At 43.0% G+C, this 27263-nt stretch overlaps 1 protein-coding gene across 7 annotated transcripts in view; it reads right to left on the reverse strand.

Moving 5' to 3' along the window:
- Nucleotides 1–27263, reverse strand: part of RGL1 (ral guanine nucleotide dissociation stimulator like 1) — a 190225-nt gene that overhangs the window by 143874 nt on the left and 19088 nt on the right. For 5 of the 7 annotated variants that reach the window (XM_053245817.1, XM_053245819.1, XM_053245820.1 and 2 more), the window contains exons 2-3: nucleotides 26781–26952; nucleotides 25063–25178 (exon numbers count right to left, since the gene is read on the reverse strand). The gene's annotated coding sequence lies outside the window, so the exon portion shown is untranslated. The remainder of the gene's footprint in view (nucleotides 1–25062; nucleotides 25179–26780; nucleotides 26953–27263) is intronic. The other 2 variants (XM_053245818.1, XM_053245816.1) reach the window with 2 other exon arrangements.

Consider the following 27263-nt stretch of genomic DNA (forward strand, 5'->3'; position numbering starts at 1 on the left):
GGACGTATACAAGCTGCTTGGGGCAGTGCAGCCTACCACTTGTTCTCTGGATCCTTGTCTGACTTGGCTGCATCTATCTAGCAGGGAAATTGTTGGAGATGGCCTAGTTAATATCATTCACTCCTCACTGAGGGAGGGTAGGATGCCTCCTAGTCTGAAGGAGGCTATGATTAGACCACTTCTTAAGAAGCCTTCCCTAGATCTCTCAGTGATGGATAGTTATAGGCCAGTCTCCAATCTCCCATGGTTGGGCAAGGTGACTGAGAGAGTGGTGGCTAACCAGCTCAAGGCAGTTTTGGAAGAAACCGATTATCTAGACCAATTTCAAACTGGCTTTAGAGCAGGCTATGGAGTAGAGTCTGCCTTGGTCGGCCTGATGGATGACCTTTACCAGGGAATCAACAGAGGGAGTGTGACTCTGTTGGTTCTTTTGGATCTTTTGGCAGTGTTCAATACCATTGACCACGGTATCATTCTGGATCACCTGGAGGAGTTGGGGATAGGAGGCAGTGCTTTGCAGTGGTTCCACTCCTATCTCTCAGGCAGATTCCAAATGGTGGAGCTCGGTGGCAGTTGCTCTTTGAAATGGGAGCTATTATATGGAATCCCTCAGGGCTCCATTCTGTCACCAATGCTTTTTAACATCTACACGAAACTGCTGGGTGAGGTCGTCAGGAGATTTGGTGCAGGGTGTTATCAGTATGCTGAGGAAACTCAAATCTATTTCTCCTTATCATCATCATCATCATCATCAGGAAATGGCATTAACTCCCTAAATGCCTGCCTATTGGCAGTAATGGGCTGGATGAGGGACAACAAATTGAAGCTGAATCCAAGCAAGAACGATGTGCTCATTGTGGGGGATCAGAATTTGAGGGATGATTTAGATCTTCCTGTGCTGGATGGGGTTACACTCCCCTAGAAGGAACAGGTACGTAGCTTGGGAGTGCTCTTGGATCCGGGCCTCGCCCTGGTATCTCAGGTAGAGACTATGGCCTGGAGCGCTTTCCATCAACTTTGGCTGATTTGACAGCTGCATTCATTCCTTGATGAGAATGATCTCAAAACAGTGATGCATCAGCTGGTAACCTCCAAGCTCTACTATTGCAATGCACTCTACGTGGGGCTGCCTTTGTATGTAGTTCGGAAACTTCAGTTAGTTCAAAATGCGGCAGCCAGACCAGTCCCTGGGATAACCCAGAGAGAACATATTATGCCTGTTTTAAAACAGTTGCACTGGCTGCCGATATGTTTCCGGACAAAATACAAAGTGCTGGTTATTACTTTTAAAGCCCTGAATGGCTTGGGTCTGGGCTACCTTAGAGAGCAACTTCTTCTGTATGATCCCCATTGCACGTTGAGGTCATCTGGAGTGGTCAGTCTCCAGTTACCACTGGTACGTCTGGTTGCGACTCAGAACTGGGCCTTCTCCTTAGCTGCTCCTGGCCTATGGAATGCACTCCTGGCCTATGGAATGCACTCCTGGCAGATATCTGCAGTTTGGGTTCGCTCTTGGCCTTTAAGAGAGATCTGAAAACGTATTTGTTTGGCCTGGCCTTCCAAGGTTTTTACATTGTTTGGGGGTATTTTGAATGGTTTTGAATTGTTTTTATATTGTTTTAAGAAGAGTGTTTTAGATGGAGTTTGTTTTATGTCTTTTTAAACTTGTTGTGCACTACCCAGAGCCTTTGGAAGCGGTGGTCTATAAATGTAATTAAATAAATAGATAAATAAATAAACAATCTCCATGCTTATTCTTTACAAGCTGTTGCCCCTGAGACCCTGTTAACTTCTGCAGTAATGGGAGCAGGATTTAGGAGCTATTTGAGTTCGCTCCTAAAATATTCTGCTATATAAGTAAGTACCCCAACAATAACTGCTTCACACATTTTCAGAGTGTACACCTAACTTTAAAAAGTATACACTGAAAAACATAATATATGAAAGAGACAAACATATTTCACTGAAGAAAATAAGGACATAGCTGTGAATGTCTAGGGGGCATGGTCAAGCAACCTGGAAGATGTGGTGCACACTTCTGACTCCAAGCATGCCACAAATGGAAAGCGGGTAATAAAATACATGCAGAGCACATTACTCCAGATTACCAAAGCAGATGAGACAAGTCCATACCCTTCAATGATTCACAGTTCAACACTGGGATACATTTGTAACCAGAAGCATTGGTAGATAGTCAGATGATCTGGGGCCTGGGCCCACAACCCCTCTTTTGATTATTAAATTCCATCATACCCCCCAAGATTAATTACATCTTACTCCTCCCCAAAGGGAGACTGAAGGAGACAAGTGCTGTATTAGGAGCTAATGTGTCTGTTTTGTTCCCAGCATAGCACCTTTCAGGGAGGAGACAGAGATGAGAAGCCACTGTTGTTCCTGGAGCAGCAGCAGAGACAACTGCCCATCCCCCACGCAAGGAGGTGATTGATGAGATTCAGGGCTCTGAGCCAGTCATTGGAGGCCCATACCCCATGGGCCACACCCTAATTATGCCCCTATTTGTTACAAACAATTCTCATAGCAAGGATGACTCCCCAAGCCCTCCGCCATAAACTTTGCTGAAGTCTGAATTCCATCCGCTAGATGCTGTGCACTCCATAGTGCCGTAGATTTGGATACCCATTGACATACAGGTGTATTAGGGATACAGCATATCCATCTATCCATTCAGATATTTAATTTCTAGAGGTTCTGAGGAAGGAGTTGAATCCTGAAGAATATTCTAGTAATTCACATGGGGGCGGGGTGGGGGACAACAAGGCCAAGAGGCAAAAACAGGTACAAAATTAGGGACAATGGTTCAGCAGAGAAAGAGTCCAGAAATAGGGGACTATCCCTTATAAATAGGGACAGTTAGAGCCTATGACAGATGTACTGTAGAGATAACCCTCAGAGAATCAGAACTGGCGGCACTCCCTATCAAATGCACACTGGATCAGAAATCCAGATTTGCTGATACATCAGCAAAAGGCCCTCAAGTGTGGAAGCTTTAATTCTTCCTCCCCATTTCTGTGTTGACAGCCCAATATAAAGTTCTTTCAATATAGCTGTTTCAATTGGTAGGCAAAAACCAAATGTAAACCACTCTGAAATATATATAATTATATATAATTTCCTTATAATTTATAAGGGTAAGAAATACCCTTTGAGTTTGAAACATTTGTTTTGAAAACATAATAATCCATTCCACCAGTTGCAAACAATATTTTGTTTTTTTAAGAATGATAAATGTGTTTGCAATGTTATACAACCATGTGTCTATGAGTAATAACAACAGAGCAATTTAAAACTCTTAATCTATCCTGAAACCAAACAACATCCATAACCATGCAAAACCCAGTCCTGGAGTCTGTACCCAGTTAATTCCCACTTAAGTCATATAATTTATTTCTTTAGGGAATTTTTTTTAATAAACCAAGATGGTCTTTCCATAAAAAATAAGGCCATATGCCTAATAGAATTTTAAAAGGATGACATAATGAGAACAGCCACAATCACATTAAGGTAGGTTAACGGCCCCTTTTTAAAACGATACAAGTCTTCTTGCTCGAGGGAACAGACACATTAGCAAGGACCAATTCTGATGTAATGTTTGATGCTCATGGGACAACTTCGTGAACTGATCCCAGGAGTACAAGAAAAAGATCAGATAAATATGCAGTTAACTTGGCCAAAGGAACCTAAAGAAAACTGCAAGTTCTTTGTGAACTGTAGTTCCCAGTGATAAGATATATGTCATGAACAATAATAAAGATCCAATAAACTATACAAAAATTTAATAGATCATATAAAGACAGACACATAACTATAATTCTCCAAGTATAATACCGTTGAGACAAAGCTTATAAAATGTCATGATGAAATCCTAAAGTAAATAGGTATATACTGTATATCCAACAATATCTACAATGGTGACCCAGTGTTCCTCCATTTTGAAAGTAATGGCTTTTTCAAGTGGATAAATATAAATGTCCAATTCTCCAAATGATATTCTGGATGATACATTTCTTTGTTGGAGATCTTACTTTTTCAATTAAAAAAAATATTGCTGATTAGTTAATCTTGTTAATTAGTTCATTAATCTATATCCTGTTACACTTACGTTTTTGGCTTGGAAAATATACTATATAATGTGACACAATCTCAATTAGGTCAGAGCTCTGATGAATACTTATATGACTGCTACAGGATAATTGTGATTATCTTTCTGTAAATGCAAGAAACATAGCACTTCAACTACTCAAAATAGAACATCATAGGAAATACTGTATACTTTAGAACTGGTTATCCACTTAAGCAGGATCCTCATTATTTCATTCCTTAAAAGGTTATATTAATAATTAATACCTATCAACTTCTTTTTAATCATTTATTCATCCATGGATCATTTTTTAAAAAGATATCCCAAATGTATCAGGAGTACTTACTTAAGGTAAAAAGTCAGAGAACATCTTTAACATTACACATCACTAAAGTTAATAGTAATCATGGTTCCCTTCAAACCATAATTTATTGAATCCATAGTTTGAAGTAGGTTTGGAAACCATGGTTTCTGTGGAATAGGATTAGTGCTAACTTCACTGCATAGGTAGCACCAACCTCATGGTAACACTGAACAAAGGAGGGAGGCAGGAAATTGCTATGGAGAAGGAGGATAAAGGATTGGAGTTTGAGCTCCCAATGTTGACTCATTATTTGCAAATCATAATTTGGAAGGAACAAGTATAAACAGCTTCTGGCAGGATCTGGTCACAGGCAAGACCTACTATAGATATTTTTCATAACTGAATATAGCATATGATTCTCAAGAAACTGTATATACAGTCAGGTTCACATTCATATGCTTACAGAGACATAAGACGCCAACAAATTGCCCCACTTTTGATTAATTTTCCGGGTTGTGGAGAGGATTTTTATTTAAACTATTTGCTCACTAATCCTAATTCGGGTGTTATTCATATAGTGGCCAAATATTGTTATATAATATGCCAAATGCATATAAGTGTAGTCTGATTTTATATTATCATATTATTATCATCATCATCATCATCATCATTATTTTAATATTGTTGTATTGCTGGTCTACGACTGAAATAAAGTTTTACTTACTTACATTCATATGCAAGCAAGCATACTTGCAATCTGTGTCTGAAGACTGCTTCACACACTGCAACATTTCTAAAGAGAAGTGACTTTTTTGTATACATTAATAGGCAATCTATTTGTAGAAATGTTGCATGTAACCATCGCACCTAAAGTGCAAGAAGCAACTGCAAGGATCAGCTTCTTTGGAGGTGGAGATGTTGCTCAGCTAATCTTCATGACTGCAACCTTTGAGTTTAATCATCCCAGCCAGTCCTAGATCTCTGATCACAATGCAAATAAAAGTACAGTTATGCAATTTGGAAACTTTGTTTTCTAGAACTGATAATGAGACATAACTCATTTCACATTTGCTACATAACAGTTACTAATCTGTTCTAGATTAAAAGTAGATTCATATATTTCTTTTTCCAACAAGGAAATTAACCTTAATATTGGGGAAAGCACGCACTTTTCTGGTGCACGTGCACACACATGCGTGCGCGCGCGCACACACACACACACACACACAAGTGTGTCTAGTCCATTTACCCAGACTGAAAAAGACACCAGCAGTCATTCAAATATTGCACAGTACAGTGCAGGCATGGAGCCAGCCGAGCGGCGGCCTAGGTCCAGCCCCGCTCGGTGGCCCCCTCCAAATGTACCTGTGCGCATGACGTCACATGCACGGGGGTGTGGCTCAGGCTCCTCTGGAGCCCAAGCCATGGGGTTTCAGTGGCCTTTTCCATGGCCTTTTCCATTGGCGGCCCGGGTTCTTTGAACCCGTTGGTCCAAAGGTGGCTTGGCCCCTGGTACTGTGTGAAAAGTGTTGGGGGTTGTAATTTTTATCCCCCAGTTAATCAGCAGAGCAATAAAGATGCTACCCACTCCAGTTACAGTGTAGAATGCAGAGTTTAATTGTTGCAGCTATTTAGAGAAGACACATGGAGATTCTTGCAGAATAAAATACTAAGTAGATTTATTGGTGAAGTACACTTGGATAGGAAAGACCTAATCCTTAATCTAAATCCTTAATCTTGCAAATGAATAGCTAGGGGGAGAGAGATATGTTTCCATCTGTTCTGTAAGATGAATGGAAGCGTTCTGACTCTCACAGGAAATACCTGAAGAGTCATATCAGGGGTCATAGAGTAGAGACAGGTAGAACAGCTAGGGATACCCTTACTCACCATGCTCCTAGTGGTAATTAGGATAGTTGGTACAAAAGGTTGATGCACTGGAACTCTAACAAAAAGGCCAAACAAGTTAGAGGTTTACAAGACTAAGTATAGCCAGATAATTGTTATTTGTATGAGTATGGTGGGGCAGGATATGTCTGTATTGTGGAGATAGCAGAGAGGAGAAACAAAAACCAGTACAAGCATTCTGAGTTGTTAATTTGCTCTAAAAGCTTGAGTTCACTCACCAGAGCGGTGCCATGGAGGGAGGGAAAAGCTCACAAATGAAGCCCACACAATACGGCATTTGCGAGGAGATCTGCAAATGAGATCTGCAGGATGGGGGCGGGGGGGGGGGGCGGGAGCGGGAGGATAACCTACTTCACCACCACACAAAAATGGCACCAAATTCAATTACTGTATGTACCAGAGAGCAGTATCTATAGAGAGCAAATCAGAATCAAGCATCGATTTACCATCCCTAGTTTGGCCTTATGTATAAACTGACAGTCTGGCAACTGTTTAAGAAATGGAATTCTGCTTATTTTTTGTTCCACCAGCTGCTCCAAAATTATTTGCAAAGTGTCATGATCATTCTACAACTCCATCTCTATTAAGAAGTAAAAGACAAAAATCTGCCTTATGCAAACACACACACAGGCCTTTTCCAACCCTGTAGTTAAAACCAAAAGAAAGAATTTGGGAAGAGAAGAATATCCCATTCTACTGCCTTCTAAGACAGATTCTTCTCTTCCAAAGGGACTTTGAACCATGTTCCCCACTCCACTAAATAGCAGCATTTGGTACTGGAATTTAATTTAAAAAACAGAAACCAGACAACTTTTGCATTACTCTAGTGAATTTCTCTTGGGAAATTATGTTCATTGCTGAGCAATTTTTAATCAGCACTGAGTTCCAACATAAAGAAAACAGCGCCAAGCATTTCCCATTCGCCATTCAGGCCCAGTAACTAAGTCACAGAAGACCAAAACACAGAGGGAGATTAGACCATCACCTAAACCAGGGTTTCCATGATCAGGAGCAAGTCTGCCCTCCTCACAGGCTAGCACCCCCTCATTCTCCTTTGCTTCACTAGACTGAAGCTTTCACTTTGCTTTTGAACCAACCACAGTTCATCAGTACATTTGAACTTGGGGAACAAATCATAGTTACTTCTAACTGTGGTTTATTAAAACAAACTCGGAGTAAATTGTGGGTACTAGGGAAAGACATTTCTGTTCTAATCAAAACGGGAACCTCCTCTGGGTAGTGGCGGCTGCTGCATCTTGGGGCTGGGTGGGAGGCAGAGGGGAGGGACTGGGGTAACCTTAAGCGGGGCTAATAACCAGCTCTAACTCCTAGTTAAAAAGAGGTGAATCACCAGCTAGAGATGTGCACAAACCAGTTCAGAGGTCCTATTATTTTTATTGATTGATTGATTTGATTTGATTTGATTTGATTTATATACCCTCCTTCCAAAATGGCTCAGGGTGGTTGCCTTGACTGACCTCCGAACCGGTTCAAAGGTCTGGTGGTTCAGCTGGTTCAACGGCAGGGCAGGTTACCTTTAAGGAGCAAGGAGCTCTCCCCTCCCCCCCCCGCCGTGTTTCCCCTGCCGGCGATGTGTTTAAAATCGGTCCCATGGGGCAGCAGCTTACCTCGCCACCCTGGTGCACGTTGGAGCTGAAGTGCCCGTTGTGCCTGCGCACGTTGCACACACGCATGTGCACCAGGCACTTCCGGTCCGATGTGCATCAATGCAGCAAGGAGGTATGCTGCTGTCCTGTGGGACCATTTCGAAACACAGTGCCGGTGGGGGAAATGGGGGGGGGGGTAAGAGCACCCTTCCTGCACCTTAAAGGTAAACACACACACACACACACACCGTCAAACTGACCGCCGCTAGTTCTGTGCACATCTCTATCACCAGCCCATGGTTTTCTCCATTAGTAAAGTTGCTTGCTTGTCTCAATCAAAGTCTTCATCATTCCCACCAACATTTGGCAGCTGCCTATTTAGTGCTAATTTAGTGCTAAATTCACCCCTTGGTAGGCTGTGAATAAAGGAATACTGCCCTTAGAGTGGTTCCTGGTGGGTGTCAGTGTGGAAAGTAGCAATGCCCTCTTGCTCTAAATTCCCCATGTCTCTTCTTCCCTTCAGTACCAACTTCTGTTAGCATTGCCTCCATTTCTCCACCTCCTTGCAATCTCAGCCCTCTCCTCTTCACCCCATGCAGGACTAGGCTAAGATGACCAACTTGGGGTGGGGGGAGGTTTTGAATTTTATGCACCTATTTGTACGAAGCACCTGCATAGATGCATACAATAATCAACCAACAGAAGGGGGGGTGGGGGAACTGGCATAAGGATTATAGAGTGGTAGAGCTACTTGACAATTTGAGACTGGCCTGGTTTCCAAGCTGTGCCTATTAGGTTGCCCACAATGAGAAGGCAATAATCTCAGAATTCTTAAAAAATAAGAACATACTAGCTGGGCCAGGCACAGAGCATCCACAGCTCTAGTTCTCAGCCCCTCATTCTCAGCCTTCCCCCCTCCAATGTTTTTCTCTCTGACAGGCCACATGGCTAACCGCTTTTCCCAGCTGCCCACAGTCCACCCCCGCCGCTTTCTTCACATACAAGGCACTGCTTTCTTCACCCCTGATCACTGCGTCCTTTCTCTCCTGCCACTTTCCCCTGCCGTTTTCTTCACCCCATGCTGCTGCTGCCGCTGCTGCTGCTGCCGCTGCTGCTACCACCACCGCCGCCGCCACCACCACCACCTCGCTTTCCCCTGTGCCTGTTGGTCCATTTCTGCTGTACCCATCCCCCAGCTCACTCACGCTCACGAGAGCAGCCACATATGGGATTAGCGACGGGTATGTTTAAGAGAATTATCTGTATAAATTTCTGCATTAAGGACACACATTTCAAACAGGATTAGTAATTTCAGTTAAAATTTTATTTGGAAGCTATAACCCCCTGTAGCAGATTATAGCGGGAGATGACTTGCCTAGCAAGCATGAGGTTGCTGGTTCGAATCCCCGCTGGTATGTTTCCCAGACTATGGAAAACACCTATATTGGGCAGCAGCGATATAGGAAGATGCTGAAAGGCATCATCTCATACTGCACAGGAGATGGCAATGGTAAACCTCTTCTGTATTCTACCAAAGAAAGCCACAGGGCTCTGTGGCTGCCAGGAATCGAAACTGACTCAACAGCACATTTTACCTTTACCTCATTACCTCAGAGCAAGCGCACATGAAGGGAAGGGAAAATGCTGAATCATCCCTGCTGAGCTTTCTGGCAAAGGCTACTCTTAAAATTTACCTGAACTTTTTGGTAGGTTCTAAATGCTGCCACCAGATCTCTCCTACAGGCTACTCTGAGTGGGAATTGGAGTGCACAAAGATTCCCATTCGCCTTCCTCCTTGCTATCAAGCAAGTGTATATATCCAATTGTCCTCCCTGGCCTGCTACCGGCATGTGGAGTTAAATTGTTAATTTGGCCAAGCTCTCCTTGAGACATGTTTTGCACCAGAGAAAAAGCCCCCATTCAGCCCCCCCCCCACTTTTCCCTGAGTTAAAAATCCACTCAGAGAGGCTTGTACAAAAAAAGAACACAAATAAATCAATTTTATTCAAATGCTACAGACTGCTTCCATCTGTGGTTTTCTCAGCTTTTAGTTACATGTAAAAAAACTCAGTAAGTTACAAGAATACTTCAAAAAGCACCCCAGATGAAGTTTGGGCAGCATGCTTAAAAAATTGTGGTTACCCAGTTGCAAGGAATAGGAATGTAGGAAAATACAAAAGCACAATTAAAACTTACAGACTCTTTTGAAATGCTCTGGCTGGATAGGCGTAGGTTAGTGTTTCTTACCTTAATTATGTTGCAGATAAACAATAATAGACAAGTATCAGGGATATATAAAGCACACACAAAAGAAACTGAAAGTATAACACAAAGTCTGACTAAACAAACTTTTCCCTAGACTAACTTCCCAAAGTTAGTCATTCTCCTGCAGCCAGTTCTCATGGCCACATGTCCTCCTCTCTGCACTCTCAGCCTGCTTCTTCTAACAAATAACTCTTCTCTTCCTCCCAACAGCTCTCTAGGTCCCATCCACCTGGTGTGCTGACTGGCTGAACTCTGGCGTTCACCAGCCTGTCAGTCAGGACAGGGTTCACTTCCAGTTCACTCTTTAGGGGAGGGATGGCTGATCACTACACCCCCATATCTCCTTTTCACCTTCAAGATAAAGATAAAGGAGCTAGCATGAGGCTTTGCTTAAAGTCCCAGAAGAAGAAGGAATGTGGGTGGCTTACTTGTTTGTAAAGGAACTACCCAGAGGAAGTTCCAGCCTACCATATCCCCCACTTTCCCCCTAATTCTCCAGATATCTGAATTTTGTCAAGATTTGCTAGTGGCATTTAAAAAAAAGGAAAGGAAAGGAAAGGAAAAGACAAGAGCTTCCAGCAAATGCATTGAAGACAGCTATCATATCTCCCAGAAGGTTCTATGAAAAAAAGGCACATGAAAAAAGCCCACAAGAAAATTGCACACAAAAAAACCCCACTGTCATAAAAGTGCACAAGAAAAATGCCCACATGTAAAATTGCTCACATGGAAAAATGCCCACATGTAAAATTGCTCACATGGGAAAATGCTCACACCGAAAAATGCCCACACGAAAAAATTCTTGCGTTGGAGCATAGTATATATGTGGGAAGTTTTTCCATGTGGGCATTTTTCTAGTGCGCTTTTATGACAGTGGGGTTTTTTCTGTGTGCAGTTTTCATGTGGGCTTTTTTCATGTGCCTTTTTTTCTGGTTACCCTCCCAGACACATAGTGAAGTTGAGCACAGCCAGGAGCAAGACCTGAGGTGACCCCCACCACTTGTCTTAAGTGAATCATGGCAACCACTCACCTGCCACCCATTCTGCCTCCTTTTGCCAGCCATGATGCGGTCATAAGAACATAAAAACAGCCCTGCTAAATCAGGCCCAAGGCCCATCTAGGCCAGCATCCTGTTTCACACAGTGGCCCACCAGATGTCTCTGGAAGCCCACAGGCAGGAGCTGAGGGCATGCCCTCTCTCCTGCTGTTACTCCCCTGCAACTGGGACTCAAGAGGCATCCTGCCCCTGAGGCTGGAGGTGGCCTATAGCCCTCCAACTAGTAGCCATTGATAGACTTCTCCTCCATGAAGTTATCCAAACCCCTCTTAAAGCCATCCAGGTTGTTGGCTGTCACCACATCTCGTGGCAGAGAAATCCACTAGTTGATTATGCGTTATGTGAAAAAGTACTTCCATTTGTTGGTCCTAGATTTCAAGGCAATCAGTTTCATGGGATGACCCCTGGTTCTAGAGTTATGTGAGAAGGAGAAAAATGTCTCTCTATCCACTTTCTCCACACCATGCATGATTTTATAGATCTCTATCATGTCGCCCCGCACTAAACTAAATAGCCCCAGGTGTTGTAGCCTTGCCTCATAAGGAAGTTGTTCTAGGCCCCTAATCATCTTGGTTGCCCTCTTCTGTACCTTTTCCAGTTCTACAATGTCCTAATTTGATGTGGTGGCCAGAATTGTATGCAGTACTCTAAATGTGGCCGCACCATAGTTTTGTATAAGGGCATTATAATATTGGCATTTCAATCCCCTTCCTCATGATCCCCAGCATGGAATTGGCCTTTTTCACAGCAGCCATACATTGAGTTGACACTTTCAACAAGCTGTCCACCACGACCACAAGTTCCCTCTTCTGGACAGTCACCAACAGCTCAGATCCCATCAGCGTATATGTGAAGTTGGTTTTTTTTGCCCAAATATGCATCACCTCACACTTGCCAACATTGAACCACATTTTCCATTTTGTCACCCACTCCCCCAGTTTGGAGAGATCCTTTTGGAGCTCTTCACAATCTGTTTTGGATTTTACTACTCTACATAGTTTTCTAGATTGTTGACATCAGCACATTGGCATGAGAACACTGCCCCATCCCAGTGAGAACAATTGCCAGTGCAGTGATATTATTAAGATGTTGAACAGAAGAGGGCCAGGACAGAGCCCAATGACATGCCACTTGATACCTTCCTTCCAGGATGATGTGGAGCCATTAATGAGTACGCACAGAGCATGGCTGTTCAACCAGCTCTGAATTCACCTAACAGTAACATAATCTATCCTACTTTTCACCAATTTTTCAACAAGGACATTGTGGGAAACTTTGTCAAATGCTTTGCTGAAATCAAGATAGTCTATGTCCACAATATTCCCACAATCTACTAAACTAGTAATTCTATCAAAAAAGCAGATGGGTTTAGCCTGGTATGGCTTGTTTCTAACAAGCTCATGCAGACTCCTACTAATCACCAGATTCTTTTCTAAGTGCTCACAAACAGGTTCTTATTCTAGGATCTTGCCAAGTTTTGGCATCAAGCAGAATGGTCTATAGCTTCCTGGCTCCTCCTCTTTTTTTTTTAAACCCTTTTTTGAAGATAGAGACAATGTTTGCTCATCTCCAGTCTTTCAGCATCTCACTCACTCTCCAGAGGTTCGCAAAAATTACAGACAGTGGTTCTGAAATCAAATCTGCAAGTTCATTCAGTACCCAGGGATGTAAATAATCTGAGCCTGGATGCCCAGATTCACTTAAGCTAGCTAGATGTTCTTGTAATCTCATTCTTGCTGTAATGACTTGTGAATTTCTGAGTGCCCCCTCACACATTTTGCTTCCACCTCCGGCACATGTTTTCTTCTCCCTGGTACTTGATTGTATACTTGGTGCTTGACTTTTGTCTCTCCTCCCCACTGGATTCAGTTTAAAGCTTTTCTGATGAGGTTCACAAGCCTCCTGCCAAACACAAGAATGTCTGTGTGTGATGCACCCCATCTAGTTCCAGGAGTCTTTCATGTTTGTAGCATAGGTCATGGTCCAAGAATGCAAACCTTTCTCAACAACACATCTTTATAGCCAGCTATTTACTTGGAAGGTCCTACATTCTCTTACTGCATCTTGACCTCCCTTGGGAAGGATCAATGAATACACCACTTGTGCTCCCAATTCCATCTCTATCCTACCTATTCCTTTGTAGTCCTCTTAAACCTGTTTCAGGTTTATTCTGGTGGTATCATTCATTCCCACATGGATTAGCAAAAGAGTACTGGGGTCAGTATAATGCTGACCTAGAGCATCTCTGTGGAGACACTCTGGGCCAGCACTCTGCTCTCTTAACTTAAAACATATCTTCCTTCCTTTTTCTTCCCTGGCTTTTCAAAACCCAGGGTGAGAATGATGGAGGAGGAGGATGGAGGAGGGTGAAGGTGGCTTCAGTTTGTGCTGCTCTGGATGAGATAAGTAGGGAAGAAGAGGGGGAGTACATGTGTGTATGGAGAAGGAGAGTTAGAAACACACACACATGCACACAGAGAACAGATATGGCAGGCTGGATGCAGGGGATTAGAAGGAGGGTGGGGGAGGAAGAAAGAGAATGGATGGATGTGACAGACTGGCAAGGGGTAGAAGGGGTGTGTGTGTGTGTGTGTGTGTGTGTGTGTGTGTGTGTGTGTGTGTGTGTGTGCGCGCGCACACACACACACACGTGCGTTGACATGGCTGGACATGAATATAAAGATATATTGGCAAGGGGGGGAAGTTGGCCATACTTCACACTCCACTGGAGGAAGCAGCATCTTACTTCCCCACCTCAAGCATCAGTGGCTAGAGGTGCTACTGGCAATCCTCCTCCTCCTCTGTTGGCTACTCCATAACAAATTGTTCTCTTGTTGACTCACAATAAAACAACAGAATAAAGCATTCAGTTAAAAACACATAAAACAAAAAATTACAATATTAATTAGAAATACAAAATATTTTTAAAACTTAAAAAAAAAACCCACAATTTTAAAAAGTCTGAGTAAACAGGAAGGTCTTCACCTGGCACCTAAAAGAAAAAGGTTATAACACCAGACAAGCCTCACTGAGGAGGCTACTCCATTAACTCCACTGAAAAGGCTCTCTCCTTAGTAGCCACCCGCCTCATCTCATTTGGCAGGAGCATTTGGAGCAGGGCCTCTGAAGAGGATCTCAAAATCTGAGTAGAGTTATTGGGGGGGCGGGGGAAGACATTCTCTCAGGTGATCTGGTCCGAAGCCATTTAGGGTTTTAAAAGATTTAAGACCAGCACTTTGAATTGAGCCCAGAAACATGCTGGGAGCCATTGTAGCTGTTGAAATCCTGACATTATATGATCAAAACACCCAGCCCCAGTTAATAATCTTGCAGCCTATTCTGGACCAATGGCAGTTTCCAGACTGTTTTCAAAGGCAGTCCCACACATTGCTATAATCCAAGCAGGCGGTTACCAGGGCATGGGTAACTGTGGCCAAGCTATCTCCATCCAGGTAAGGTTGCAGCCAGCATATCAGCCAAAGCAGATAAAAGGCATTCTTAGCCACAGAGGCCACTTGAGCCTCTAGTGAATGTTGGATCAACTAGCATGGATCAATGAGCACTGAGGCTGTGAACCTGGGAGAGTGGAACCCCATCTAGAAAGGGCTGAACATCATTCACCTAGATGGATGAACACCGTCCAACAGTATTTCTGTCTGGTCAGGATTGATTCTCAACTTGTTCAGCCTCATCCAGTTCATGACTGCACCCAAGCACTGATTCAAGACAGTCACTGCCTCACCTGAGTCTGATGAAAAAGAGAGATACAACTGAGAGTCATCTGCATACTGATGACACCTCAAGCCAACCCTCCAGATGACTTTTCCCAGCAGTTTCATTTAGATGTTAAACAGCACATGGGCACAGTGGTATACACACATAACAGTGGCATATACACTATAGTTGCTTTTCAACTGCGTAGAAAGAGGCTAAATCTGAAATCATGATGTTCTGATTGAGGCCTTGATTCTGGAATATAAGTTGTATTTTTTATTTCCCTTTTAAAAAAAAAGTCTTGATACTCAAAATATCTGAGATATTAACACAATCTGGAAGGAACAGTTAATCATTTTCTGCAAAAATCTGGCATAGCTAATAATAATAGGGTTCAAACAAGGATAAAGGAAGTTTTATTTTGCTTACTACGCTTTTATTATCTAAAATTAGTTCTACATCTGCCACTTTTTCCCCTGTTAATCCTTCTCCTCAGTTGGTTAGATTTAATAATGCAATGCAATCAGTTTAATGACCTTTCCCCTCTCTTAATTACTTATTTATCCTATTGTTCCAAACATTAAAGCACTATAGACAGGGCTTTTCTAATTATGTGTGTGTGAAACATGACATAGAACATGATAGGGTGTACAATCCGCTTCCTAACAGAACTATACCAATTACAGATTTAATTTTTAAAAATCAAACATGATTTTAGTCCTCATGGTTGTGGAGATTAAATTTAAGCACAAGCAGGATCAAAGTACTTTTAGAACAGCATTCAAAGTGCTTCACATATATCAGTCCAGGTCTGACATCATACTAAACTATGGTGTACTGCTATAGGTTCAAGCCTAAGGGGGCCATGGGCTTGTGTGCTTCCTCCCTTCTCTTGCATGCAAAAGGAGAGTGAACACTTCCATGTTCACTTTAAGAACTGTTGTAGAGACTTTATGAGGCTAGAAAAATATGCATGCCACCATTAAGTTTTCCAGCTCCTGGTTGTTGTTTTTTTAAGACAAGTCTTGTGATTTTAGGGGCTTCCTAAAGCTGGAAATCATATTATGAAAACATGAGCTTTCCAACTTTCATTTTAGAAACTTTGTTCTTTCACTTAATATGCAACAATAAAGCCAGGAAATTGGCTTCTGCTAGACTAAACCAAAGTCAGCCCTGCACTGTGTCATTTCTCGGAGTACCTAAAATGCAAAATAAAGAAGAAACTACAGTTCTGCATTATGTACAAAGGGACTGTGGTCTATTAACTAACTAGAGCTAGAACAAACTAGGATATAAAACCATGGCTTGATCTTCATCTGATATCTCAGCTTGTTCTAACGCCGCTTTGTTCACAGGCCGCAGTTCCCAGAGCTCATACATAATGTACTACTACTACTGCTACAAATATTTATATAACACTTTTCAACAAAAGGGCTCAAAGAGGTCCACACAAACAAACAAACAAGGAGGGTTCCTTGTCCCAATCTGAAAAGGAATATAAGGTAAATACCAGCAACAACCCATGGAGGGATGCTGTGCTGGGATTGAATAGGGACAGTTGCTCTCCCCTGCTAAATATAAGAATCGCCACTTTAAAAGGTGCTTTTTGCTCAGTTAGCACGGGTAAGCAGTTTGAGCTATAATTCATTCTACGATGAAGGCAAAAGTGCAAGAGAGAGGTGGGAGAGGTGGGAAGAGGTGAGTCCACACGCCCATGCCTCCTTTCAGCTCATCCATGTAGTGCAAAAACCACAGCTTGACATTATGGCTGAATTGGGCCAGTATCTCATTAACCTTTACTGGGACCCTATAAGATGGGTCAGTATTATTCCTATATTGCAGATAGGAAGATGAGGCTGAGGACAGAGTGGCTTGCCTATGGCCACCCAGTGCGTTCTTGTTAAAGATGAAACCTGAACCAGGGAATGGCTTCTTTGCCATTACATTACAGTAGCTCTCAATAAAGCTTGCTCAACAATAGCAGCTCTCAACATCAGTATAGAATAAACTGCAATTGCAATTACCAAAACTGAAAAGTAGTATGGTAATATGAAGCAGAAATGAATTTCAGCATGCAATTTAACATAGTGTTTCAATTAAGGAATTTGCAGTGGGGTGGTGGTGGTGGGGAGAAGCATATTCCATCTGGTACATTCCACAATGAAGCAGAAATGGAGACACTCTCACCAATTCTGCTGGCAAGCATGTGCATGCCTGTGTGTGCATGCGCACATAAGAGAGTGATAAAAAGGAACCAATTAGAGGGGCCACATCTGTCAAAACCTTGACCCAGGATCAAACACAGACAGACAGCGGACATGTAGAGGGCATTCCAAGGTGCCTTTGAAAATGCCTCTATGAATCACACAAGGTTCTCTTAATAACTGATGAGAAATCCAGAGCCAGCCTTGCTAAAGGCATTGCATGTACAATAATTAGATTGTTTTAAAAACCAGACTAGCTCCTGCACAACCCATGCGAAGCTTTTCCTTAAAAAAAAAACATTTGGATAATGAGGATTTTTTTAAAATAGTCCATTCCTTCAAATACAATTCAAAGCAACAAATGCATCCAGATGTGTTCTGATTATTGTACGTAACCCACACCTCCAACCCATTCAACCCTTCCCCTTAGGACTGGAAATTGCAATTTTCTACAGAACTGATATTTCCCTTAGTACTTGTGATAAACTCTTTAACAGAAGAGAAGCATAAAGCAACATCAGAACACACACACCCTGAGAAACAGTTTGAGCTTCTGTCTACTGCACTGGCTCTCCCCACTAAAACTTTCTTTCCTTCATGCACTAACTCCCAAGTGATATGCCATGACAAATTAAATTATTTAAATAATCAGAGGCTCCTGTGAACCACAAGTGTCATCCTACAGAGGAGACTGCTCATTGCAGCTCTGTATAATTTGCTGCCTTTCTTCCTCCAGTCAGCCTATACTAGGGGCAGGCAATTGTACTGTGTCTGTGTACCAGGTGTGACCAGATCCTTCAGTCTTACCCTTTGCAGACACAGCAGAAATACCACTGCAGACATGAGCTGTTTGTGGTGTCACTGCATGAGTCACTAGCTGCTTTAGGTTTTCTTCCTACCATCCCAAAGCATACCCCGATCTGTGAAATGAAGGAATGGGGAGTGGGCTCCTCTGGGGGAAGGGTAATTCTTACACACGGTAAAAGTTGAATGTTTTCATTGTGCCTAAAAAGCGTAACTTGTGCCTCCCACTTTCATTCAGAAGATAAGTGGAGCTCCAGCTATGCAGAAATTTGAGAAACATTGTCTCACTGTGCATATCCTCAAGTTATGTCATTTGGATGAAGATACAGGTGAAACCAAATACATTGTACACCATAGGCATAATGAAGTGACAATGACAATGTTACACAGGTGTGAATTTAAACCAGAGTGCGATGTCATATTTCAGACAGCATAAGAAAGAAAACAGGTGGAGTAAGGGAGAGGTGCCAGTATCACAATGCCCTTCTTACAAAACTATGGTGTTGCTGCATTTGGAATCCTGTACAGAGTTCTGGTTGCCTCACATCAAATAAGATATTGTGGAAGTTAGTCTAGAGAGGCAGGAAATGAACCAGAATCATTTCCCAAGTTGCCAAGAATATTGTGACGGATCCACCCATGCTGCTACCACTTATTACAGCCTGGTCTCAAACAGCCCCTGACCTTCAAGTTAACTGCTACCACCAAGTAGACTTTGACTTACTCTGGCTGAGTCTACTACATCAGCCTTCCAAACCTCTGTGGCATAAAAAAATTAGTAGTGGTAAGGGCATAAGAACATAAGAACAGACCTGCTGGAGTAGCCGTTGATAGACCTCTCTTCCATGAAGTTATCTAAACCCCTCTTAAAGCCTTCTAGGTTATTGGCTATCACCACATCTTGTGGCAGAGAATTCCACTAGTTCTCCATCTCCACCCTACTCTATGCAGACAATGCTGCAATCCTTTTGAGGAACCCTATAGGTCTCAGAAGGGCATTGGCGACATTGTCACAGTACTGCAAGAGCGAAAAACTTGAAATAAAGCTAAGGCCTTCGCCAGAAAAAACTGGCCTTCGCCAGAAGACCTAAGACCTGGCATTGTAACACTGGCGGACACAGAACTGAGCAGGTTGTCTGCTTTACATACCTGGGGGTGGTCCTCCATGCCTCTGACTCAAGCAACGCCCACTTTGACCACATTGCCCTAGTGGCACAGAGGAGCTCCACTGCCATCTTGAGGTTCCTTCGGATTACAGGTGGCCATTACATACCTGTGATGTATCAGGGTAACCTTGTCCCCAATAAGGAGGTTCGTTCCACCTGCAGTGCTTAAACTATATGAGGCCAAGCCGCTGGCACAATTACTATATGATGCCCACCCAGGATCCCCCTCCAATCTTGATGCGTGCCCAATCTACATTCCTAAGAGCGGCCTTACAAGTGCCTTGCTGTGTCTCCAATGCCACTCTACATTGGAAACGGGTATGATAAAAGTAGAGGCCGAAGTTTCAATGATTGTTCTCAACCTAGCTCAACCTTGCCCTTTGCCCATGGGGCCTGGACCCGCTAACCCTGCAGGACAATTTCAAACCCGCTTAGAAATGGGCTGTCTATGACAAAGTGGAGTTACTGGGCTTCTCCCCATCCCTCCTGCTTGCTATGGGCTGTGACAAGGCCAAAATCGGCCACCAAACAGAGGATCCTGGACACGGAACACTAGGCAAATCTAAGTAGAGCACCTGTCTTCCTGGCCTTGGATAGTCTCAGATTCATTGTCTCCTCCTATGCCCATTTGACACAGTTGGAAATACCAAGCCACAGAAGGGCATTCACCCTTCCCAGTTCTCATGCCCTTCCTTCCGCTGTTCTGGAAGGCAAATATAGGAAAATCCCACTCACAGAAAGGCTTTGCCTCTGTGACTCTGGGGAAGTGGAAACCATTGAACATGTACTCCTCTCTTGCCCCTTTTATAAAGATAGCCGAGACAAGCTCATACTTCCTCTACTTCTCAGATACCTGGTCACCCTGGTCAAGACTACACAAAGATGTTGCTCTCTGATGAAACTCGGATCTTCACATACAATGCTGCCAGGTACTGCGTGGCAGCATGCAAGATCCGCCAGACCCTGACTGCCAGCCATAACCCGTGACTACTTTACCTGATTGCCCTAATTTAGTTAGTTGTTTTACTTCACATTTTAGCTATTCTGCCTTATACGCTAAATATTTTACACTTTTTAGATACCTTTACTTTTATAGATAGTTGCATATAACAATGAATACCTATATATTTGCATTGCTTTATCTCTAATTTAGTAGTGTCCCCACAATTTTTAGTGTTGTATTTTATAAATCATAATTTTATAGTCTAATTATAGTATATTAATTTTTAGTAATTTAGTTGTAATTATTTCATGATAATTTGGTTTATAATAATTTTAATGTAATATGATTTTATTGCCACATGATCTTTATTTTACTGTATCTGTATTATATCCTGTGCTGGTCTTTGACAGTAATAAAGATGATTGATTGAACTAAATTTCCCTCCATTTTTCAAACCATAACCAATAAAATCAAACCTCCATTTCCCTCCAAAATCAAACCAGTACATTTCATCACCCTCAAAAAAAGAAACTGCTGAACAGAAGCCATGACCTCTGTACAGCTTTCTTAACACACTGAATAGCAATGCAATTTATAATACAATGTCTTATTTACAAAAAGAAGAAGTTTAGGCCTCATTCCTCCACAAAGGTTCTCAGTGCTTTGCTCAGCTCTTATATGGAGTGCAGCTTGGTCCTTATTCTAATTTTGCCCCTTTAGAGAACATTCAACTGAAATTTCTGAGAGCAGTGTTCCAGGTACCCACTGGTGGAGGGAGGCCAGCGGCAGCCCGTGTCCAGCCATGGCAGCCCCATCGCCTCATCCCCTGCATCTAGTGTCAGTCACGGGCACTTAGCCATGCCCCACACGTCCAATGTCAGATGCAGGGAGGGCGTGGTCTGGCTCCAGAACGGGGCCATGTGGCCCTATTCAGGAGTTAGATCTAGGCCAGTGCTGTGTTTAGCTTAAAGGTGTTTGTCGTAAAGGCAGGGAGAGCTGCTACTGGCTGCTCTGCTAATGCAGCGCTGGCCATTTAACTCCTGAACGGGGCTGCGTGGCCCCGTCCAGGAGCTAAATCACGCTCCCTCCGTGTCTAACATCAGATGCTGGGGGTGGGTCAGGGCTGCGAGGCATAGCTCCTGAGGGGTGGTGGCCCAGGTTCTTTGAACCCAGTTGCCCAATAGTGGCTATGCCCCTGCAGGTATCTAGATGGTTTTCAAATGCAATTCTCCAGTTGGAGGCAAATTTGCAGAAGGTGGAGACCAGGCCATGGATTGCAGTCTTCAATTACTGGTTTAAGATAATCCGTCCCCATCAGGTTTAACTGTGTTGATGTTAATGTTGGGGTTTCCTACCCCCCTCCGTGAGACAGGGTTGTTTACCCAGTCAAACGGTGGCATGCCTAGAGAATCAGAGGGCTCCAGTCGCCAGGACAACCCCAGTACTTACCTTTCAGAAGTCAGGAAGGACTCAGAGAGGTGGGCAACAGATGCTGAGGGATGGGCGGGTGCAGCCCAAGATATCAGCTCCACAGCTGCAGCCTTGGGTGGAAATGCTAGTGAAGGGGGTGGGGTTGGAGAAAAAGGCCCCTTGGGAGACCAGGGATTGGGTGGCCAATCCACTTGCCTGGTCAGGGAAGAAGGAGCAAGCTGGAAGGGGGGAGGAGTGTCCTAAATGTAGGGCTTTATTTAAGGCACGGGCTGCAGAAGATGAGATGAACAGCAGGGATGGGATTTGTTGGACTGAGCTCCTGGAGAGGAGCTCAGACCTTTGCTCCCATTGATAGGCGAAGTGGAGTGAATATACTTTCCACCTCCCCCGACTCTGGCAATGCCTGTGCCTATAATTTAGTGCAAAAGGATGGGGAGGTTAATTAGAGAATTCTTCCTCCCTAAACACAGACGGTTAGTAGATAATTTTCAAACTTTATGGAAGCAGTCCCTGATGAAGAAACTTGCAAGTTATAGGTTCTCTGGTTGCTATAGGTTATGAGCAGGCTAAATTAACTTTCAAGCAGTGTATTTTGGATGTCAAAGACAAAATGATTTAAATACAGCCCCTAGTTGTATTAAGGCTTGGACACTTTCTTATAACAATGGTTTAGCTGATTATTTTGCTACCCTTACAATTCCTAAACATCAGAGAGCATTTTCAGTGGCGTAATTCTATGTCTTACCATTTGCAGTGCGGAAGGATTTTGGAAAACTCCCTATAATGGGTGCATATGTTCTTGTGGTGAAGGAGCTATTGAAATAGTGAGGGCATATTTTATTATATTTTTATATAATTTATATTTTAATTATATATTTTATTATATTGTGTTTTTTATTGTGAGCTCCAAACTGTTCTAATTGCCCCCCCCCTTTTTATCAAATCTGCAGGGATGGATGAATTGTATGTTTTATTCATCTTCTCAGATCAGCAGCCAGTTATTACTTATAGTGTTGCTAAATTTTGTGCTGCAGCACCCAGAATTTGCCATGATTTAACAGCAGCTCCTTCTATTTTGTGATTGGATAATTTCTGTAGTTAAATATAGAGAGAGTAGTTTTGGTAATTAAATAATCTGTATATTAGATTGATATGTATCTCTATAAATGTTTTGTATTTTTACTTTGCTGGTCATGGACTGTAATAAAGAATGGATTGATTCTCAGAGGTCCCAAGTGTTGTTGAACCTGACACTGCCTGTGGAGATGTGGTGAAAAAGTTTTTTCTTCAAAAATATATACACCACAGAAGCAGGTGAGTAAAATTGGGGGTGTGTGCTTTGGGAGGTTTATAGCAAGGCTGAGTTTACCAATGCCCAAACACAGACAAGCCCCCACCACCCTGCCAGGAAGACAATGGGTAGCATAGCCACCTTTGTAAGTGAACACCAACCACTCAATTCTGCTTGTTGATACTGTAAAGGTAAAGTTGTGCCGTTGAGTTGGTGTCGACTCCTGGAGCCCACAGAGCCCTGTGGTTGTCTTTGGTAGAATACAGGAGGGGTTTACCATTGCCATCTCCTGTGCAGTATGAGACAATGCCTTTCAGCATCTTCCTATATCGCTACTGCCGGATATAGGTGTTTCCCATACTCTGGGAAACATACAGCGGGGATTTGAACCAGCAACCTTTTGCTCCCTAGGCAAGTTACTTCCCCACTGCGCCATTAGGTGGCTACTGTACTGCTGACCAAACACCTCTGGTTCATTCTTCCTTGCAGGATCACAGGCTGGACACACAGAAGAGAATCCCCAAACACAGGCCAAAATACACTTTTCAAAACATGCTTCTGGACTATATTTGTGTGTAATAGAAAAGCTGTTTCCCTGGTTGTGATCAGGACGCCCCCAAGTGGCTTCCATTCCATGGGGTTTCAAATGTACATTGCATACGCTTACTCTTTTTAGTATCATGACCTTCACCCCAATGAAATCAGTCAGGCTGTATCCATCAACTCAGAATAAAGAAATGTGATTAATGTGGTTCAGCACAGGGACACAAAGATTAAATTTAAAATACTAGCTATTTGGAAGGCAAAGAATAGTGAGAATAGTGAGACAAGAAGAATAAACCTCGTAGCAGAACGGTTGGTTTTACAATGGCGGAAGAGTAAAATGGCATCTCGCCTACATCAATGTATCCTGTGTCTAATCACTTTGGCAGCACAAGAATGCTGCTGCCTATACAAAAGACAAAACAACATTGAGAGAAGTGAATATGATCTGGTCATGTTTTCTCAAAACTGTATGAGCAACTCAGTAATGAAATGGATTCATGGTATACGGCACTGATGCAGACGTAATGCTGACATAGAAACTGAGAATGCCATGCAGGTCTGTACACTCCTTCCCCTCTCATACACAAATTCACCTCACCCTTGGTTGCCATTGTAGCGTTACTAACCATGATTTGTGTCAAATAACAGTTTGCTGCTATGGGCAGAAATGAGTTTACAAACTGGTTTGGTGCTAACTTTGGTTAGCATTAAAATCAGTGCAGATGTGATGCTTACTTTGCTTAGCTCAGAAAATGAAAGGGAGGGAAGGATTTGCACCAGAGAGGGGAGGAAGGGAAAGGAGGGTGGAGAGCATCCAAACCTGTGAAGCACTCCCAGTCACCCAACCATAGCCTTGCATTTGCACAGGGTGAGTGGGTGGGTGGGAGTGGGGAATCACAATATGCTGGGGGAACATGCATTTGTTTTGTATGTAATACATGCATTTTTAAAGGAAAGACAATAAACAACTCTACTTATCCCATCTGAACACAAATAGACGGAAGAAACCTTTGTTTAAATTGTGATTAGAAGATGGCATCTCCAGTCAGGCTCAACAAGAACTTCAGGCCCCCACCCAGAACAAGGCAATGTTAGCCCTGGGGAGGAGCTCAGACAGGAGCAGTATTATGAAATCGCAAATGAGGTTTTGTGCCAAAGGTGTACATTCTACTAGACTCCAGCACTTCATAGCGACCCAGCATTTCATAGTACAAAAAGAAACCTCAGAGATTATGGTGATGCAGAGAATGAGTTCCTCATAAGAAAATCAGCCAGCTGGGCAAGATTCTTCAAGACACTGAGAACTTTGATGTCCCTCTTAAGGAGACAAGCAGCACCCATCCCTAATGCAAGTACAGCAGCTTAAGACACATCTCTCACAACCACAAACCATGCTGTTGTTCAGGAAAGCACCCAGCTGTCAAATATTTGTGCTTCCCTCTCCCTTTTCTCTTGAATTGAAAGCTACCCATTGCTCTGCAATGTATCCTTTGCATCTCCACAGTCATCCTCTTGTGCAGTTGAGCAGACTGATCTTAAGAGCTAGGTATTTTTTAAAAAACCCACAAGGCACTGCATTGAAAAACATGCATATAAGGAGCCTCCACAGTATGATTGCCTGGATGGAATTAAAACTGCAAATTTGGTACATAATTGCAGCAAGATTGTTAACTATATGTTCTGAATACACAAACATACAGAAAAGGAAATGAGGCTACTCACAAAGTGATTTGAAGGACAGATCTTCTTTTCCTCTGTTTGATCTGGCCACATTCAAAGCCAGGGCTGTAGCAAGCAGGATCAGCAAGCTTCAAACACTACAGCAGTCAGGCTCTCATCTGCAGAAAGACACAAGGACTTGGGATCCTTCTGCTTTAAGGGCATCACCTGATCAGGTACAGTGCTGCACAGTTCAGAAATTTATCAACGGTAACATTCTCTTAAGCACTTGACATTGAGTTATAGTACACAGCCAAGGAGGAAATCAGGCAAGCCATTGATCTATACTCTGGTACCCAACTTGGGTACTCCTGAACCTCACCTCGCAGCTGAAGCCCAGAGAGTGCTGCTGCTCGAGGCATGCAGGCTGCAGGCGGGTGCACTCTCTCCTCAGCCTCCACCAAATCTGGCTGCTTTCTCCACTCTATGGAGTGGAGAAAGCAGCCAGAAGTGGTGGGGGTTGGCTCTGTCTGTCCCCCACCACTGGAGCCAATCATGGCTGCAGCTCGGAGGGGGAGTGGGCTGGGAGGAGGAGTGTGGCCCACACGTGCACTTTCTCTCTCTCCTGGCACCCCAAACCACCTGCGGCTTTGAGTCCTGCTGCTGCTCGGAGGTGTGCAGGCTGAGCCTCTCAAACTCTCTCCCCATCCACCAGCGGCTGCACACTTCATCAGGAGTGAACAATAAAAATTTTGTTTTATTTAGGTCCTGCTTTTCTTTAGAAAGCTCAGAGCAGCTACCATACAGCTCCCAGTGGTCTCCCATCCAGTACTGATCAGTCCAGTTAGTTTTGACATTAGGACATTGGGGGCAAATCAGCATGTGCAGGGTGTCTTGAAGATTTCACTATAACATACATTATATGTATTCGAGCACATGCATCCAGAGTTCAACCTTCCTGATTCAGCCACTGCACCCTGGGTCAATGTAATAACCCAGAATAATGAATAACTCTTGATCCTGGAGTCATATTTTAACTGATTAGTTTTACTGCCTTGAATGAAAAGAGCTAATCTGATCATTTCAGATACTGAACCATACCTTGAATATCACCCTCCATGTGTGCGGCAATTTTTCCCCCCCTTGCCCTCCCCTAAAGGCCCTGGGAGGGGGACCTTAGCAGGGAGAATCCTAAAAAATCACCACAGCCTGAGAAGCAGGGAATTCTGAAACTGAGAAATCAAGCCCCTCAAGGCCAAACAACATGCCCTTTGGAACAAGGAGCTGTAGCTAGGAGGACAGGCAGATGGTGATTTTTGGCGCACAGAACTGCTGTGCGTATGTGACCTCAGGCCAGGAGAGTGTGCAGCTGCAAATGGTGGTAAGATGGAGTGTTCACGCCTGATGAAGTGTGCAGGCACTGGTGGGCGGGGAGAGAGTTTGCGAGGCTCAGCCTGCACACTGAACAGAATATTATTCCATTTCTTTCTTGCTCTGTATTGCATAGATTTTGTTATAGGGACATTTTGTTCTGTCCACACTGGGGACAGCCCTGTACCCAAGGAACAAAATCTATGCAATACAGAGCAAGAAAGAAATTGAATGATATTCTATTCAATCTATAAAGCCAGCTTCAATCAAAAGCACTTAAATTTGTGCAAAGATGCCTTAATTCAACTGCAGCTTTTAGGATGGAATTAGTGTATTTGTGACCCTGTCTCTTAAAATAAATAAATAAATATATAATAGATAATAAATAATAAAAACAAGATGTAACATACGGCAACAATGCAGTGAGAAGAGACGAGCTACCCTGAACTCACTGAACAGACTGCATTGTGGGATGTCTGGATGTAGATTTCCATTTGCCAGTGGAGAAGCTCAAGCAGGGGAGGCATAGTCCTCTAAAGTGGAGCTTGTTCAACAACATCCTCTGATTTAGCCTATTTCATCCTTGGGAAGCATACAAATAATTTCAGAATTCTAGGGACCAGAAATCATTAAATTTACCACCAATAAAAATACTAAAATTTGGCATGCAGTTGATAAGAAATTATGTTGACTTGTCCAGTTTAGCAATTCTGTCCAGCTTTTTATTATTTAAAGTATCTATCCTCTTCCTCTGACCATATGCTCTTTAATTATAATGGCATCCTCAGCCAAATCAGTCCATGAACTAATGACATTATCTGAAATAACACCATGATAAAATTGAAAATAACAGTTAAATTTAAGAAGACTGTGTTCTTCATCCCTTCCTGTCA

Source organism: Hemicordylus capensis, chromosome 4, assembly GCF_027244095.1.
Source record: "Hemicordylus capensis ecotype Gifberg chromosome 4, rHemCap1.1.pri, whole genome shotgun sequence".
Classification (NCBI taxonomy): domain Eukaryota; kingdom Metazoa; phylum Chordata; class Lepidosauria; order Squamata; family Cordylidae; genus Hemicordylus; species Hemicordylus capensis.